The sequence below is a fragment of the Sinocyclocheilus rhinocerous genome, unplaced genomic scaffold (assembly GCF_001515625.1).
Source record: "Sinocyclocheilus rhinocerous isolate Xijiao unplaced genomic scaffold, SAMN03320098_v1.1 scaffold1477, whole genome shotgun sequence".
NCBI lineage: Eukaryota > Metazoa > Chordata > Actinopteri > Cypriniformes > Cyprinidae > Sinocyclocheilus > Sinocyclocheilus rhinocerous.
In genome coordinates this window covers 78,606-93,020 of record NW_015660907.1, presented here as the reverse complement: position 1 = coordinate 93,020, position 14,415 = coordinate 78,606, and the positions used below count along the sequence as shown (strand labels likewise).

The following is a 14,415-nucleotide window of genomic DNA, read 5'->3' as shown; positions in this document are numbered from 1 at the left end:
TGTGCTGTGACATTATTGTGCTGCCCTGTTTTTCGTATAATCTCTGTTTATATCGAATGTACCTGTGATAACTCTCTGATAACAGTAGTTAGTTAGAGAGGGAAGTTGGCTTTAACCGATAAACCAATAAAGATAGAAATTAATGAATGAACAAATAAAAAAATGAGTCAATGCATGAAATTACAAATGAGCAAATTAAAGAGTTATAGGATTCACACATGAACAAATTAAAGAATGCATGAATGCATAATGGATGAACTCAATAAGTGAGCAAACAAAGAAATTAATACAGTACATGAACAACTTAATGAAATAATGAATGAACAAATGTTCAAATGAATCAGTAAATGAGCAAAATATTTAATGAATAACCAAATGCATGAACAAATGAATGAAATATTGAACATGTAAACATGATTGAATAAAAAAAATCAATGAATGAAGAAATTAATGAATGGAGAGATTAATGAACGAATGAATGATTTAACATTAAGTGTTATTTTCAACATACTTATTTAAATTTAGTGATGCGCTGAAATTTTTGTGAAACTTGGCCAACTATTCAGCCAGAATAAAAAAAATAATGATTTTTGGTTTGGACATTGATGAAACAGCAATGTTTAGTGCATTTTGACTGTGTTTATTTAGTGTTTATTACGTGCACACAATGATAGTGATGAAACAAGATCTCTTAGTCTGTGCTGTTTTCTACTGATACATGAAAACTAAGCATTGTTTAGCAATCATCCCATCCAATATTTGCCATAAGCTTTGTTACTTTTGATCTGAAAGTCTCAGCATTCTGTGAAATTCTGTGAAGCAATCATCTGTTCCTCTTTACTACTAATTATAGCACTAAATAAACATCAGTTAACATCAGAAGATATGTTGAAAGATACAGCAATAGTTTCATGTTCAGTCAGACATTTTTCACAGGTTCTCTTTAGAGAACTTCTTGCTCTTTTCCACCAGTCTCAAAAGTCAAAAGTCCACAGGTCATATAATCACCACGTTCCTCAAATACCACGATCTCCTGAAGTGGCCGCAGTGTGTGTGAGCCAATCTCTGGACTCATTACTGCAATCACACAAACCTCCTGCACATTCCACCATCACACTGATGAGCTCAGCAAGCCCTAAAAGGGGTCAAAAGCGGTCAACAATCTGTCATTTTAACTCAACTCACCATTCTCCTTGATTGTCTTTACTAAGCGTCCATCAGGAAACCAAATGACGGGATGCCACCACCTCACACCTGCCATTCACAGATCTGAACGTCGCCCGCCGCAGAGAGCTATTTTGTAGCTACACAGCACGGACTGAAGCATTCTACATATCAAGAGACCTCGCTATTGATGTGCTGCTTTAAGAGGCGCTAGAGAAGAATAGAAAGTGGCATTTGGACTAGGCGTTTTTTTTTTCTTCTTGCTTTCATTCTCAGTTTTAAGTGGGCTCTGGCATGCTGTGAAGGGCCTGTAATTAGGATGGGTCTTTCTGAGTCGCTTTCTGCACAAAATGTCACAGTGGCCTTTGTGTACAGAATCATTTGAATGGAGCTGGAAGAAGAGGAGGCAACGGAGAGTAAGAACAAGATGCATAGAGAGAGAGAGAATGTCATTATGCATAATGATCACATTTATTTCCTTTAAAATCAACACTGATTGGCAATGTGTTCTGCATGTTTAGTGTTTCTTAGTTCTTTTGAATGTCATTGGTCAGTGGATGTGCAAATGCAGTTTATTTGTATGTTTATTTCGGATCATTACAGGCACAGAGTAATTGGAGGCTGTTATTGTATCTGTTGTTTATCTAATGGTCGGAAAGTCACTATTACTGAACCAGTACAGGCCCTTTATTATAGGCATGAATCTCAGCTGGGGTGTTGGAACAGAAACAATCTAGAACTCAGCCCAGCTCATAATTGCTGTTTGCGAGCAGTTCTTTAAAAAAAATTGTGTCAAATGCCTAGTGATACATTATCAGAGACCATACACGTTCAACTAAAACTTTAAAGCTGCAGCGGGTAATTTCTAAGTTGTATTTGCAAAAGTAATGATTTTTCTGACTATTTTTTAGCTGCAAAAATTATTTCTTAATCACTATTTTGTTAACAACCTTCTTAAAAGAATATAACATTCTTAAAATAAGATCTTAAAATAAGAAAATTATTGTACTTGTATTTTTTATTTATTTGTCTAATATTGTATTATTTGATATGTTATATAAGCATTTAAAAAAGCATGAAAAGCAGAGCATGTGCTGGCTTTACAGGCAGAATCTACTGCTTTTTATTTTTCCACATGTTTGTGCTGGTTCTAGGAGGAACGTCTTTGGAGAATAGTATGTGTTGAACTTTGTGAATGACAGGCCTTCCAATTTGTAAAGCCTTTTCTGTGGGCACCAAATTCTTGCGGGCCTTTATATCTCATAGTGTAATTGTCGTTTTTCTGATTTTATATCCAGTCCTTCCTCTCACTGGCTCCACAGTTACAATCACACATTATTTTTATTCTTTTTTTATGTCTGGGTTTTTTTTTTTTTTTAAGAGGATTCGGCGTAAGATGTGTGAGATAGAGATCATAGTCCAATTTGTAAAGCCTTTTCTGTGGGCACCAAATTCTTGCGGGCCTTTATATCTCATAGTGTAATTGTCGTTTTTCTGATTTTATATCCAGTCCTTCCTCTCACTGGCTCCACAGTTACAATCACACATTATTTTTATTCTTTTTTTATGTCTGGGTTTTTTTTTTTTTGAAGACGATTCGGCGTAAGATGTGTGAGATAGAGATCATAGCGATCCCAGCCTACACACTCAGCATTTTCGCTGTATTACCATTTAAATGAACACAGAGACACCTGCCTCTAACCTTCCACGCTTCTCTCATTCAGACGCTCTCGATCTCACCCCCGCTGGCCCATGAGCTTTTGCTGCCAAAGCACTTTCTGCAGAGATCCTTATGTGAGCAAATGCGTATGCACCGACACATGTGAGACGCAGAGATTTGTGTAAAGGGAGATCTGGAGTGATAGGTGATTCAAATGGAAAGTAAAAAGATATGGCTTCAGCTGAGAAGAGTAAAAGAAGGTTACTGGAGTGTGTGATGCTCTAGGAGTGTGTTTCTGTGACTTTCATTTACTTTGTAGTGGAAGTCTACTCTGTAAAAAATATACGAATGTGTGAATAAAACAAAGATTATTGGAATATGTTTTAATATGTACGTTTTTCTACTTCAAAATCAATGTGTTACTTGCTGTTTCTTTGTAATTATTTGTAAATTTTACTAAAAAAAAAATAATAATAATAATAAAAAAAACTGTTTTTTATTACAGACGTTGTTTAGAAAACCACTGTATATACTGAGCTAGGATATGCATGTGGATACGTTCAAAATAGTCCATGACATTTAAAGGTCTTGTTGACTACAGCAAGATGCAGTTGATTAGTGTGATATCTGTCTCCTTTGCAGAAAGTGACCTAAAAATCTTGTATTCTGTTGCCGCTGTGATTCTGTCACAATGTGACACTGCTATTAATCTGGACATAATGTGGTGTTTTATAGATGTGTGTGTGTACTGTAATGTCACTAAGCGCTCTCCTCTGTCTTTCCCAGCCTCCTCTTCTCCATGCTCCTTCTCCATCCAGGGTAAAGCCATCCAGAGTAAAACCCTCCTCAACTCCTACTACTCAGGTTTGTAGCTTTCTATGTTGAATAGGTCCATGTGGTAGAGTAATAAAATTCCTGGACTGGTAACCAAAAGATTTGAACTGTATAATGTATCAGCAGGCCAGTCATGGAAGGCTCTGCGGAATTTAAACCTCAAAAAGTTCTATACATTTCCTACCACTTGCATGTTAATTTATGAAATATTTAGGCTAATTTGATGATGCTTTCAGTTGCCAGTAAGAATGCAATACTCTCAGTTCTTAAAAAATAAATAAATAAAAATAGCATCACTCTCAGCTATTGATACTCTCAGCTTTTAATACATTTTTAAAGCAAAGCACTTTAAAACCAGGTTTCTACAGGATCACTATATTATATTGGATGTTGCTTTAGACAAAGGCATCTGCTAAATGACTGCTGAAAAGAATAGCTCACAAAAAAATTTTAAATTATGCTATCAAGCTTCAAGTAGGACACAAAAAAAACATAAAAATAGACTAAGCAAAACTAAGCCTGTGAATGAATCATTCAGACTGGTTTTGTGAAACTGATCAACTGATTCACTGAAAACATCTGATTAGAAAGAATGATTCATTCATGAATTGGACATCTCATTAATTCATGAAGACTTGGCATGTAGCGCAGTCATACATTTTTATATTATATTGCATCCGTTTTCAAGCTTTGATAGAGGCATTTTTATCCTTTTTTGTTGCATGGAAGAAAAACGGTTATGTTTAGAATTACACAAGGGGGAGTTACACAATGTTTAGAATTACACAAGCATAAAATATATTATTGTTGTATTTATTAATATTTTTTTCAATCATTTTGTTAAGTCCTTTTGTCATTTTATGAGTTTTTTATATTTCTATTTTTATTTCAGTTTTAGTAATATTAATACTTAAGCTTATTTCTGTGAATGAAAATATTTTATTTAACATTTCATTTCAGCTTTATTTCAATTAATGAAAACGTCTCAGGTTACGTATGTAACCCTAGTTCCTCGAGGGAACGAGACACTGCGTCGGAAACGCTAGGGGAACGCCTTCTGTGACCACGCTCTGAATAACATGTGAAATCAGTCCAATAGCTGAGCGGGACGTCACGGGCGGGTGACGTCATGACCAGGAAGCTATAAAAGCATGTGCGGCGGAGCCAGCGTCAGCTTCAGGAATGAGGCAAGCGCTGGCAGGGATGCCGGAAGTATGGCACCGAGACGCAGCGTCTCGTTCCCTCGAGGAACTAGGGTTACATACGTAACCTGAGACGTTCCTCTTCAGGAACTCGAGCTGCGTCGGAAACGCTAGGGGAACGAGAATGCCCACGCCGCCAGACTTCCAAATCTCTGCCTAGTGTGGAAGACTGCACAGCTAGGGCGAGAGAAGTAGGCGGGGCCCGCCATCCCGAAGGCCAACTTCTGGAGGAGTGAATCTTGACCCCCAAAGGATAGGGGAGATCAGAGGACTCGAGTCTATGGAATAGCATCCTGATCCACCACTTAGCATAAGCTTCTCTGGCCGGAGGCCTCGGCCTCAGCGCACCGCAGAGGAAACGTGTAAGAAGAGGGTGTCTTCCAACTGAATGGCCACCGAGAGGGGCGTGGTAGGCCGCAATGGCCGCCACGAAGACCTCTAGGGTGGAGTGGGTCAACCCTGCGGATAAACAGGCCTGCAGGAACTCCAGAACTGTACCAAACGGGCAGTTAGCTGGGTCGGGCTGGCGGTCTCCGCAGAAATACAGTTTCCTCATAGAGGGAGCTCTGGATGGAGGATAGTCTCAACAACCTCGGTTGAGAGACCGGAAGTTATGAGTTGTGCGAGAGCGGAGCGCTTAACAGCGGGAAAAAACACAATCCGCCGACTGCGCGTGCTCCGCTCCCTATTAATGCTGCTCATTATAATATCAGGCATAATATGCTTGTGTAACTGATGCTTGTGCAACTGGCGAGCTCTTTGACGCCCTCCGTATCAATCTCTTCGGAGAAAGACAGGCGGAGCGTCGCGCCCTCTCCCCGGTGGGAAGGACCGCAGCGTGGGCTTCCGAAACCCCGAGAGCGGGCGCCGGATCTGGTGATTAGGAAGCAGATCCATATGCGAAACCCACGAGCACAGCCGCCGCTCCGCCTCGGCGAAAGCGGGGCCGGCACCGCGAGGAACGCTAGTGAAGGCTCGCTCCTCAAAGAGAGCCCTCTGAGAGCGAAGCAAGGCAGTAACAACTGTGCTTTGCTCCCAAGCAAACCACCCACAGGCTGTGTGAATCCCCACTCGTGATATAACGTTTTCTTTGGGCAGGGAGGAACACACAACCTACAACGTGGCTTGATCTCGCCCTTGAAATGCTTTGTCTTTGCATGAGCTTAGACATAGCTGGAGCTTATAGACTTTCACAATTGACAGACAACAATAAATATGACTGACACACACAGAGCGCTTCGCTGAATGACAGAAAGCTGACGCTGGCTCCGCCGCACATGCTTTTATAGCTTCCTGGTCATGACGTCACCCGCCCGTGACGTCCCGCTCAGCTATTGGACTGATTTCACATGTTATTCAGAGCGTGGTCACAGAAGGTGTTCCCCTAGCGTTTCCGACGCAGCTTGAGTTCCTGAAGAGGAACCGTTTTTATTAGTTTTAGTTAACAATAACAACAGCATTTTTTCTTCAGAATCTCAGAACAATATAACAGTAGCGGTGTTGCATTTATGCCAAAGCCAAAAATGAAATAAATACATACATACATAAATCAAAGGATTTCAGTTTTATTCTGTTTTTATTTGCAGTTTCTAAGGAGCCAGTCCCTGCCACAGCATCCATAGGTAAGACACTTTTCCTTCTCTGCTGATTATACGTGGATTACATTAAACCGTTTCTTCTGTTTCTTTTGATGTGAATGTAGGAGGAAGCTGATCTTAGACAAAATGAATATTCAGAGGCAAATCGCTATTAAGCATGTGGTTTCATTCCAAACCTGCATGTGTATCTGCGAAACATCTCTGAGTCATAAAGTATGGGTTTAGATGATGAAAGATCATAGCATTGACCTTTGAAGTCAAAAGTAGGCGCTCGAGACTTTGGCTCCCATCCGATCAAACTAATTGCAGCTTGTAATTTTATGGTTTCAGTGAAGAGTCGGCGGCGTCCTCCTCACGCTGATGCGTCCGTCCCACGCTAAGCCAGATTAGAGGAATGAAAGCCCTCTCTCAGTTCAAACAAACTCTATGTTTATATCTCAATGTGTGGAAAGTGATTTGAATCAGGTCGTTAGCTGTCGGAATGCTAATTTTCAGATTTGGCAGATCGGTGTGTGACACACACACACACACACACACACACACCCTCATGTCTTTTCAAAGGTAGATTGACCATTTCACAGCCAATGGCAATAGCTCATAATAAAGACTTATCCATCCTTCCTTCATTCTGTCTTTATTTTTTGTTCATTCATTTATTCTTCCTTCCTTTCCTCCTTCCTTTCTTCTGTTCTTTCCTTTTTATTTGTCATTTGTCGTTCCTTCCATATTTTCAATTGATTGTCCTTTCTTCCTTCTATTCTTTCCTTCCTTCTTTTCCTTTGTTTGTTAATTAGTTCATTTTGTTAATGTATTTGTTTATTTGTCCTTCCTTTCTCCCTTCCTTTTCAATTCTGTCATTCATTTGTTCATTGTCTTTCTTTCTTTCTTTCTTTCTTTTCTTTCTTGTGTTTTCATTAATCATTATTTCTCTTCATTATTTATAATTTCCAGTTATTTCTTCTTCACTAAGAGCTTTGAGAAATACTTGCAAAAATCGAACAATAATTGGATTTCTTCAGTGTCCCAAATTTACAGAAACAACCCGCATTCAACACAGAAATAACTATTGATTGCGAATGATTTGGACGTTTACTTTGCCTTCACTGGCAAGCGTGTTTCGGATGAAAACATACTCACTTTAGCAGCTACAGGGAACTACAGTACTTCTGCTCCATTGCTGACACTTTCAAGTTTTTCCTGGTCACGCAAAGCTTCATCCTTTACTCGTTCTTCAGGAGATATTGAAAGCGTTCTTTACAGTCGGCTTTTGAAAAGGGATTTCTGATAGATATCTTGGTGGGCTCGGGGCTTAGAGTCAGTCCAAAAGCTCATTTCAAAGGTTCACTCTAAAAGGCTCAGATGCAGGGGTCTCTAAACACGCACCTCTGATCCAGACAGCTTCTAGTAGGAGTTTGAAAACTCTCGCTTGAAGCTACACTCAGCAGCGAAGACCGCGACTCTCCCATACACATTCACACTCAGCGCCAATAAATCACTGAGAGCAAACGTATTTACAGAGGTTATGAAGGTGGAGACAGCTTGCTTAGTGAGCGGAGATGGAGAAAAGAGAAAATGAGCACACAGGCGATGTATTAAAGGAAGAGAGAGAAAGCAAAATGGGAAAAAACATCAAGCATAGAGGACTTGATTCAGCCGTTTATCGACTGAAACAGTATATTTGGACTGTGAGATATTTGTAAACTGGACATGGAAACATCTGAGATTAAAGTAGCGCAGTAGAAAGTGATGGAGGCTGAGACATGAACTGCAGTTAATGGAGGACTGGGATGGAGGAAGAAAGGAATTGATCAGAAGAAAAGAATACAAGTTAGAGTGGGAATCTGGGATGTCAGAATAAAACTAGATATGCTAAAGCAAATATTAAGCACTTGGGAGCCAAAGTAGTGTTGAAATTGTTGGTAAATTTAGGTTGTAGGCTTTGATTCTCTATCAATGTTATACAGTATATTGTCTATAGTGTTCAAAACTTTGAAGTAGGTAGGTTTAAAAACAAAAACAAAAGAAGTCTCTTTTGCTTAACAAGGCTGCATTTATTTGATCTAAAATACAGTAAAAACAGTAATTTTGTGAAAAACTATAACAATTAAAAATAACTGTTTTCTGTTTGAATGTATTTTAAAATATGTATTGTAATGCAAAGCTGAATTTTCAGTCACATGATCCTTCAGAAATCATTCCAATATGCTGATTTGCTGCTCAAGAATCATTTTTTATTATCAATGTTAAAAGATGTGCTGCTTAGTATTTTTGTGGAAAACGTGTTTTTTGGGTTCCAAAGAATAGCATTTATTTTAAATAGATTTTTTTTCCATTAAGCTTATTACTGTTATTGTTGTTACTATTTTTTTATTTTTTTTATTTTATTGTATTAAGATTATAAAAGTCCTGAACCACAAATCAAAATATACAAATTAGAATGTTGTAATTGTTGTTGATGATACAGTGTAAATCAACTGAGTTTTTCAAATGTTGATGTCAACATGAAATGAACATTGAAATCAAAATTTACTTTCTAAATACTCTTAATTTTATTGTGCACAATTCATCAGTGCACCTTGTTCCACATAAAGTGTTTGTAATTTTTATTAAAATATAATTGTTTTGCCTATGAAATAGGCAAATCTTGGGTGATTTTGTTGGGTAAAATCATATCTTGGCCTGCTTTTTCAATATGTCATGGCAGTAAGATGGATTTCAAATACCATTTCATGTCGACTTTAATGATAAGTTGCTTTAAAAGTAAAATGTTTATTAGAAAACAGAATGGATAATACAACTAAGATTAAAATTATCTACAAAACAAAGGTTGAATGGATTCTAGAGTCTAGCAAGCACTGTATTAAGGAGTGATTGTGTAAAGAAGAATTGAAAAGGTGAAATCGAGTGGAGGGTAAAGATAGTGAGATGGAGAGAATATAGTAAGAAATACAGCCACCAGTACAGATAAAAGAATGAGGCATTAAATGAGGAAGAAGGTCTTTTCATTCTGTTTTACAGACCCCATCTCTCGCTCCGAGTGAGGGCGGTCATATTTCTGTTCTGGAGATGCTCCCTGCCGAAACGATGTCGCTGAGATTACGAGGTCGGGAAAGACTGTCGGCCCCTAATCATTTATACACCTGCCTTTTATGTGGGGCTTCCAGTTCATTTACAGGCTATCGATCACGTTGCGGGACGAAAGCCTTGGTAATCGCATACAGGAACTGTGAGGGAGGACTCGTGCCGACTGTTTTTTAAAATCATTTCTCCTGTAATACATGCAGAGATGATCATCAATGCATCTGATGCGCAGTCCAAGTTTTGCATCTGGGAGAGAGAACATTGTGTTAGAAAGAGAGGATAATGTAGGAGGAAGCTGATCTTAGACAAAATGAATATTCAGAGGCAAATCGCTATTAAGCATGTGGTTTCATTCCAAACCTGCATGTGTATCTGCGAAACATCTCTGAGTCATAAAGTATGGGTTTAGATGATGAAAGATCATAGCATTGACCTTTGAAGTCAAAAGTAGGCGCTCGAGACTTTGGCTCCCATCCGATCAAACTAATTGCAGCTTGTAATTTTATGGTTTCAGTGAAGAGTCGGCGGCGTCCTCCTCACGCTGATGCGTCCGTCCCACGCTAAGCCAGATTAGAGGAATGAAAGCCCTCTCTCAGTTCAAACAAACTCTATGTTTATATCTCAATGTGTGGAAAGTGATTTGAATCAGGTCGTTAGCTGTCGGAATGCTAATTTTCAGATTTGGCAGATCGGTGTGTGACACACACACACACACACACACACACACCCTCATGTCTTTTCAAAGGTAGATTGACCATTTCACAGCCAATGGCAATAGCTCATAATAAAGACTTATCCATCCTTCCTTCATTCTGTCTTTATTTTTTGTTCATTCATTTATTCTTCCTTCCTTTCCTCCTTCCTTTCTTCTGTTCTTTCCTTTTTATTTGTCATTTGTCGTTCCTTCCATATTTTCAATTGATTGTCCTTTCTTCCTTCTATTCTTTCCTTCCTTCTTTTCCTTTGTTTGTTAATTAGTTCATTTTGTTAATGTATTTGTTTATTTGTCCTTCCTTTCTCCCTTCCTTTTCAATTCTGTCATTCATTTGTTCATTGTCTTTCTTTCTTTCTTTCTTTCTTTTCTTTCTTGTGTTTTCATTAATCATTATTTCTCTTCATTATTTATAATTTCCAGTTATTTCTTCTTCACTAAGAGCTTTGAGAAATACTTGCAAAAATCGAACAATAATTGGATTTCTTCAGTGTCCCAAATTTACAGAAACAACCCGCATTCAACACAGAAATAACTATTGATTGCGAATGATTTGGACGTTTACTTTGCCTTCACTGGCAAGCGTGTTTCGGATGAAAACATACTCACTTTAGCAGCTACAGGGAACTACAGTACTTCTGCTCCATTGCTGACACTTTCAAGTTTTTCCTGGTCACGCAAAGCTTCATCCTTTACTCGTTCTTCAGGAGATATTGAAAGCGTTCTTTACAGTCGGCTTTTGAAAAGGGATTTCTGATAGATATCTTGGTGGGCTCGGGGCTTAGAGTCAGTCCAAAAGCTCATTTCAAAGGTTCACTCTAAAAGGCTCAGATGCAGGGGTCTCTAAACACGCACCTCTGATCCAGACAGCTTCTAGTAGGAGTTTGAAAACTCTCGCTTGAAGCTACACTCAGCAGCGAAGACCGCGACTCTCCCATACACATTCACACTCAGCGCCAATAAATCACTGAGAGCAAACGTATTTACAGAGGTTATGAAGGTGGAGACAGCTTGCTTAGTGAGCGGAGATGGAGAAAAGAGAAAATGAGCACACAGGCGATGTATTAAAGGAAGAGAGAGAAAGCAAAATGGGAAAAAACATCAAGCATAGAGGACTTGATTCAGCCGTTTATCGACTGAAACAGTATATTTGGACTGTGAGATATTTGTAAACTGGACATGGAAACATCTGAGATTAAAGTAGCGCAGTAGAAAGTGATGGAGGCTGAGACATGAACTGCAGTTAATGGAGGACTGGGATGGAGGAAGAAAGGAATTGATCAGAAGAAAAGAATACAAGTTAGAGTGGGAATCTGGGATGTCAGAATAAAACTAGATATGCTAAAGCAAATATTAAGCACTTGGGAGCCAAAGTAGTGTTGAAATTGTTGGTAAATTTAGGTTGTAGGCTTTGATTCTCTATCAATGTTATACAGTATATTGTCTATAGTGTTCAAAACTTTGAAGTAGGTAGGTTTAAAAACAAAAACAAAAGAAGTCTCTTTTGCTTAACAAGGCTGCATTTATTTGATCTAAAATACAGTAAAAACAGTAATTTTGTGAAAAACTATAACAATTAAAAATAACTGTTTTCTGTTTGAATGTATTTTAAAATATGTATTGTAATGCAAAGCTGAATTTTCAGTCACATGATCCTTCAGAAATCATTCCAATATGCTGATTTGCTGCTCAAGAATCATTTTTTATTATCAATGTTAAAAGATGTGCTGCTTAGTATTTTTGTGGAAAACGTGTTTTTTGGGTTCCAAAGAATAGCATTTATTTTAAATAGATTTTTTTTCCATTAAGCTTATTACTGTTATTGTTGTTACTATTTTTTTATTTTTTTTATTTTATTGTATTAAGATTATAAAAGTCCTGAACCACAAATCAAAATATACAAATTAGAATGTTGTAATTGTTGTTGATGATACAGTGTAAATCAACTGAGTTTTTCAAATGTTGATGTCAACATGAAATGAACATTGAAATCAAAATTTACTTTCTAAATACTCTTAATTTTATTGTGCACAATTCATCAGTGCACCTTGTTCCACATAAAGTGTTTGTAATTTTTATTAAAATATAATTGTTTTGCCTATGAAATAGGCAAATCTTGGGTGATTTTGTTGGGTAAAATCATATCTTGGCCTGCTTTTTCAATATGTCATGGCAGTAAGATGGATTTCAAATACCATTTCATGTCGACTTTAATGATAAGTTGCTTTAAAAGTAAAATGTTTATTAGAAAACAGAATGGATAATACAACTAAGATTAAAATTATCTACAAAACAAAGGTTGAATGGATTCTAGAGTCTAGCAAGCACTGTATTAAGGAGTGATTGTGTAAAGAAGAATTGAAAAGGTGAAATCGAGTGGAGGGTAAAGATAGTGAGATGGAGAGAATATAGTAAGAAATACAGCCACCAGTACAGATAAAAGAATGAGGCATTAAATGAGGAAGAAGGTCTTTTCATTCTGTTTTACAGACCCCATCTCTCGCTCCGAGTGAGGGCGGTCATATTTCTGTTCTGGAGATGCTCCCTGCCGAAACGATGTCGCTGAGATTACGAGGTCGGGAAAGACTGTCGGCCCCTAATCATTTATACACCTGCCTTTTATGTGGGGCTTCCAGTTCATTTACAGGCTATCGATCACGTTGCGGGACGAAAGCCTTGGTAATCGCATACAGGAACTGTGAGGGAGGACTCGTGCCGACTGTTTTTTAAAATCATTTCTCCTGTAATACATGCAGAGATGATCATCAATGCATCTGATGCGCAGTCCAAGTTTTGCATCTGGGAGAGAGAACATTGTGTTAGAAAGAGAGGATAATGGTAGAGAAAATAGGGTATGTGCAATATTTTAGAGCAAGATAAAGAGTGAAAGATTTAGATGTTGCAGAGGAGTGTAGATATCTGCAGGATCGATGAAAATGAAAAAAAAAAAAACAGAATGGAGGAACAGAGATAGGAATGGGGAGAGAGAGGGTTGTGTTTCATGGAGAAACGATAGTTTTAGAGGCTGGAAATGGATAAGCCGCTAAGGGATGTGTCTGATTCTGCTGGTTAGTTGAAAGACGCCTGACGTCTCCAGCTTAAAGGGTTAGTTCACCCAAAAATGAAAATTAGCCCATAAATTACTCACCATCAAGTCATCCTAGGTGTATATGACTTTCTTCTTTCAGACGAATCCAGTCTGAGTTATATTAAAAATTTTTTTTCTCACACGGCTCCGGGGGGTGAACAAAGGCATTCTGTAGCGAATCGATGCGTTTTCGTAAGAAAAATATCCATATTCAAAACGTAATAATCACTTTAATGTAGCTTGTGCCAACAGTTGTACACGGAAGCAGTTCCGGGCTGATGACGTATGAGGTCAGCGTTGCGCAACTAACCCTTTAACTCTGATAATGGCATTTAGTGTTATGACATTGCTCAAAGGTTGCTCTTTCTTAACTTAGGAGACTTACAGGAGTGAAAAATGCACACAAATGAGACCTTTTTTGACATATTCAATTCAATTCAAGTTTATTTGTATAACGCTTTTCACGATGCAAATCATTGCAGAAAATTAAAGATTCTACATTATATTTAGTAATAGCTTATCAGTGGTGACTATCTCAAGTTGATGTCCATTATAGCAAAATTTGGTAGTTTTGTATGTTGTCTGAGGGTTGGCATCATCTGAGGTCTTCTGGGGGGTTGGCATCATCTCTTCTCAGGTGTTCGGTCATCTCAGGTCTTTGTAAGGGCTGAATCCAGACTGAAGCTTGTGTAATTCCTAGTTACCACGGGATGTCAATCCAAGCAAAAGAATGAAAATGTCCATTTGATCAGATATAACTGAAGTACAAGGTTATGAGATACATTATGTGAATGCTTGGCTAAAGAGATGTGTCTTTAATCTAGAATTAAACAGAGAGAGTGTGTCTGAACCCCAAAAGTTATTAGGAAAGCTATTCCAGAGTTTTGGAGCCAAATGTGAAAAAGCTCTACCTCCTTTAGTGGACTTTGCTATCCTAGTAACTACCAAGAGTCCAGAGTTTTGCGACCTTAGGGAGCGGGATGGATTGTAGCGTGATAGAAGACTAATTAGGTATGCAGTAGGGGTGTGCGATATATATCGTCTGCGATAATATCGTAATTGTTGTTTTAACGATG

The 14,415-nt window shown here is 38.2% G+C and overlaps 1 pseudogene; it reads left to right on the top strand.

The window, feature by feature from the left end:
- The window catches only part of LOC107726134 (receptor-type tyrosine-protein phosphatase T-like), an 81,958-nt pseudogene that overhangs the window by 266 nt on the left and 67,277 nt on the right, over nucleotides 1–14,415 (top strand).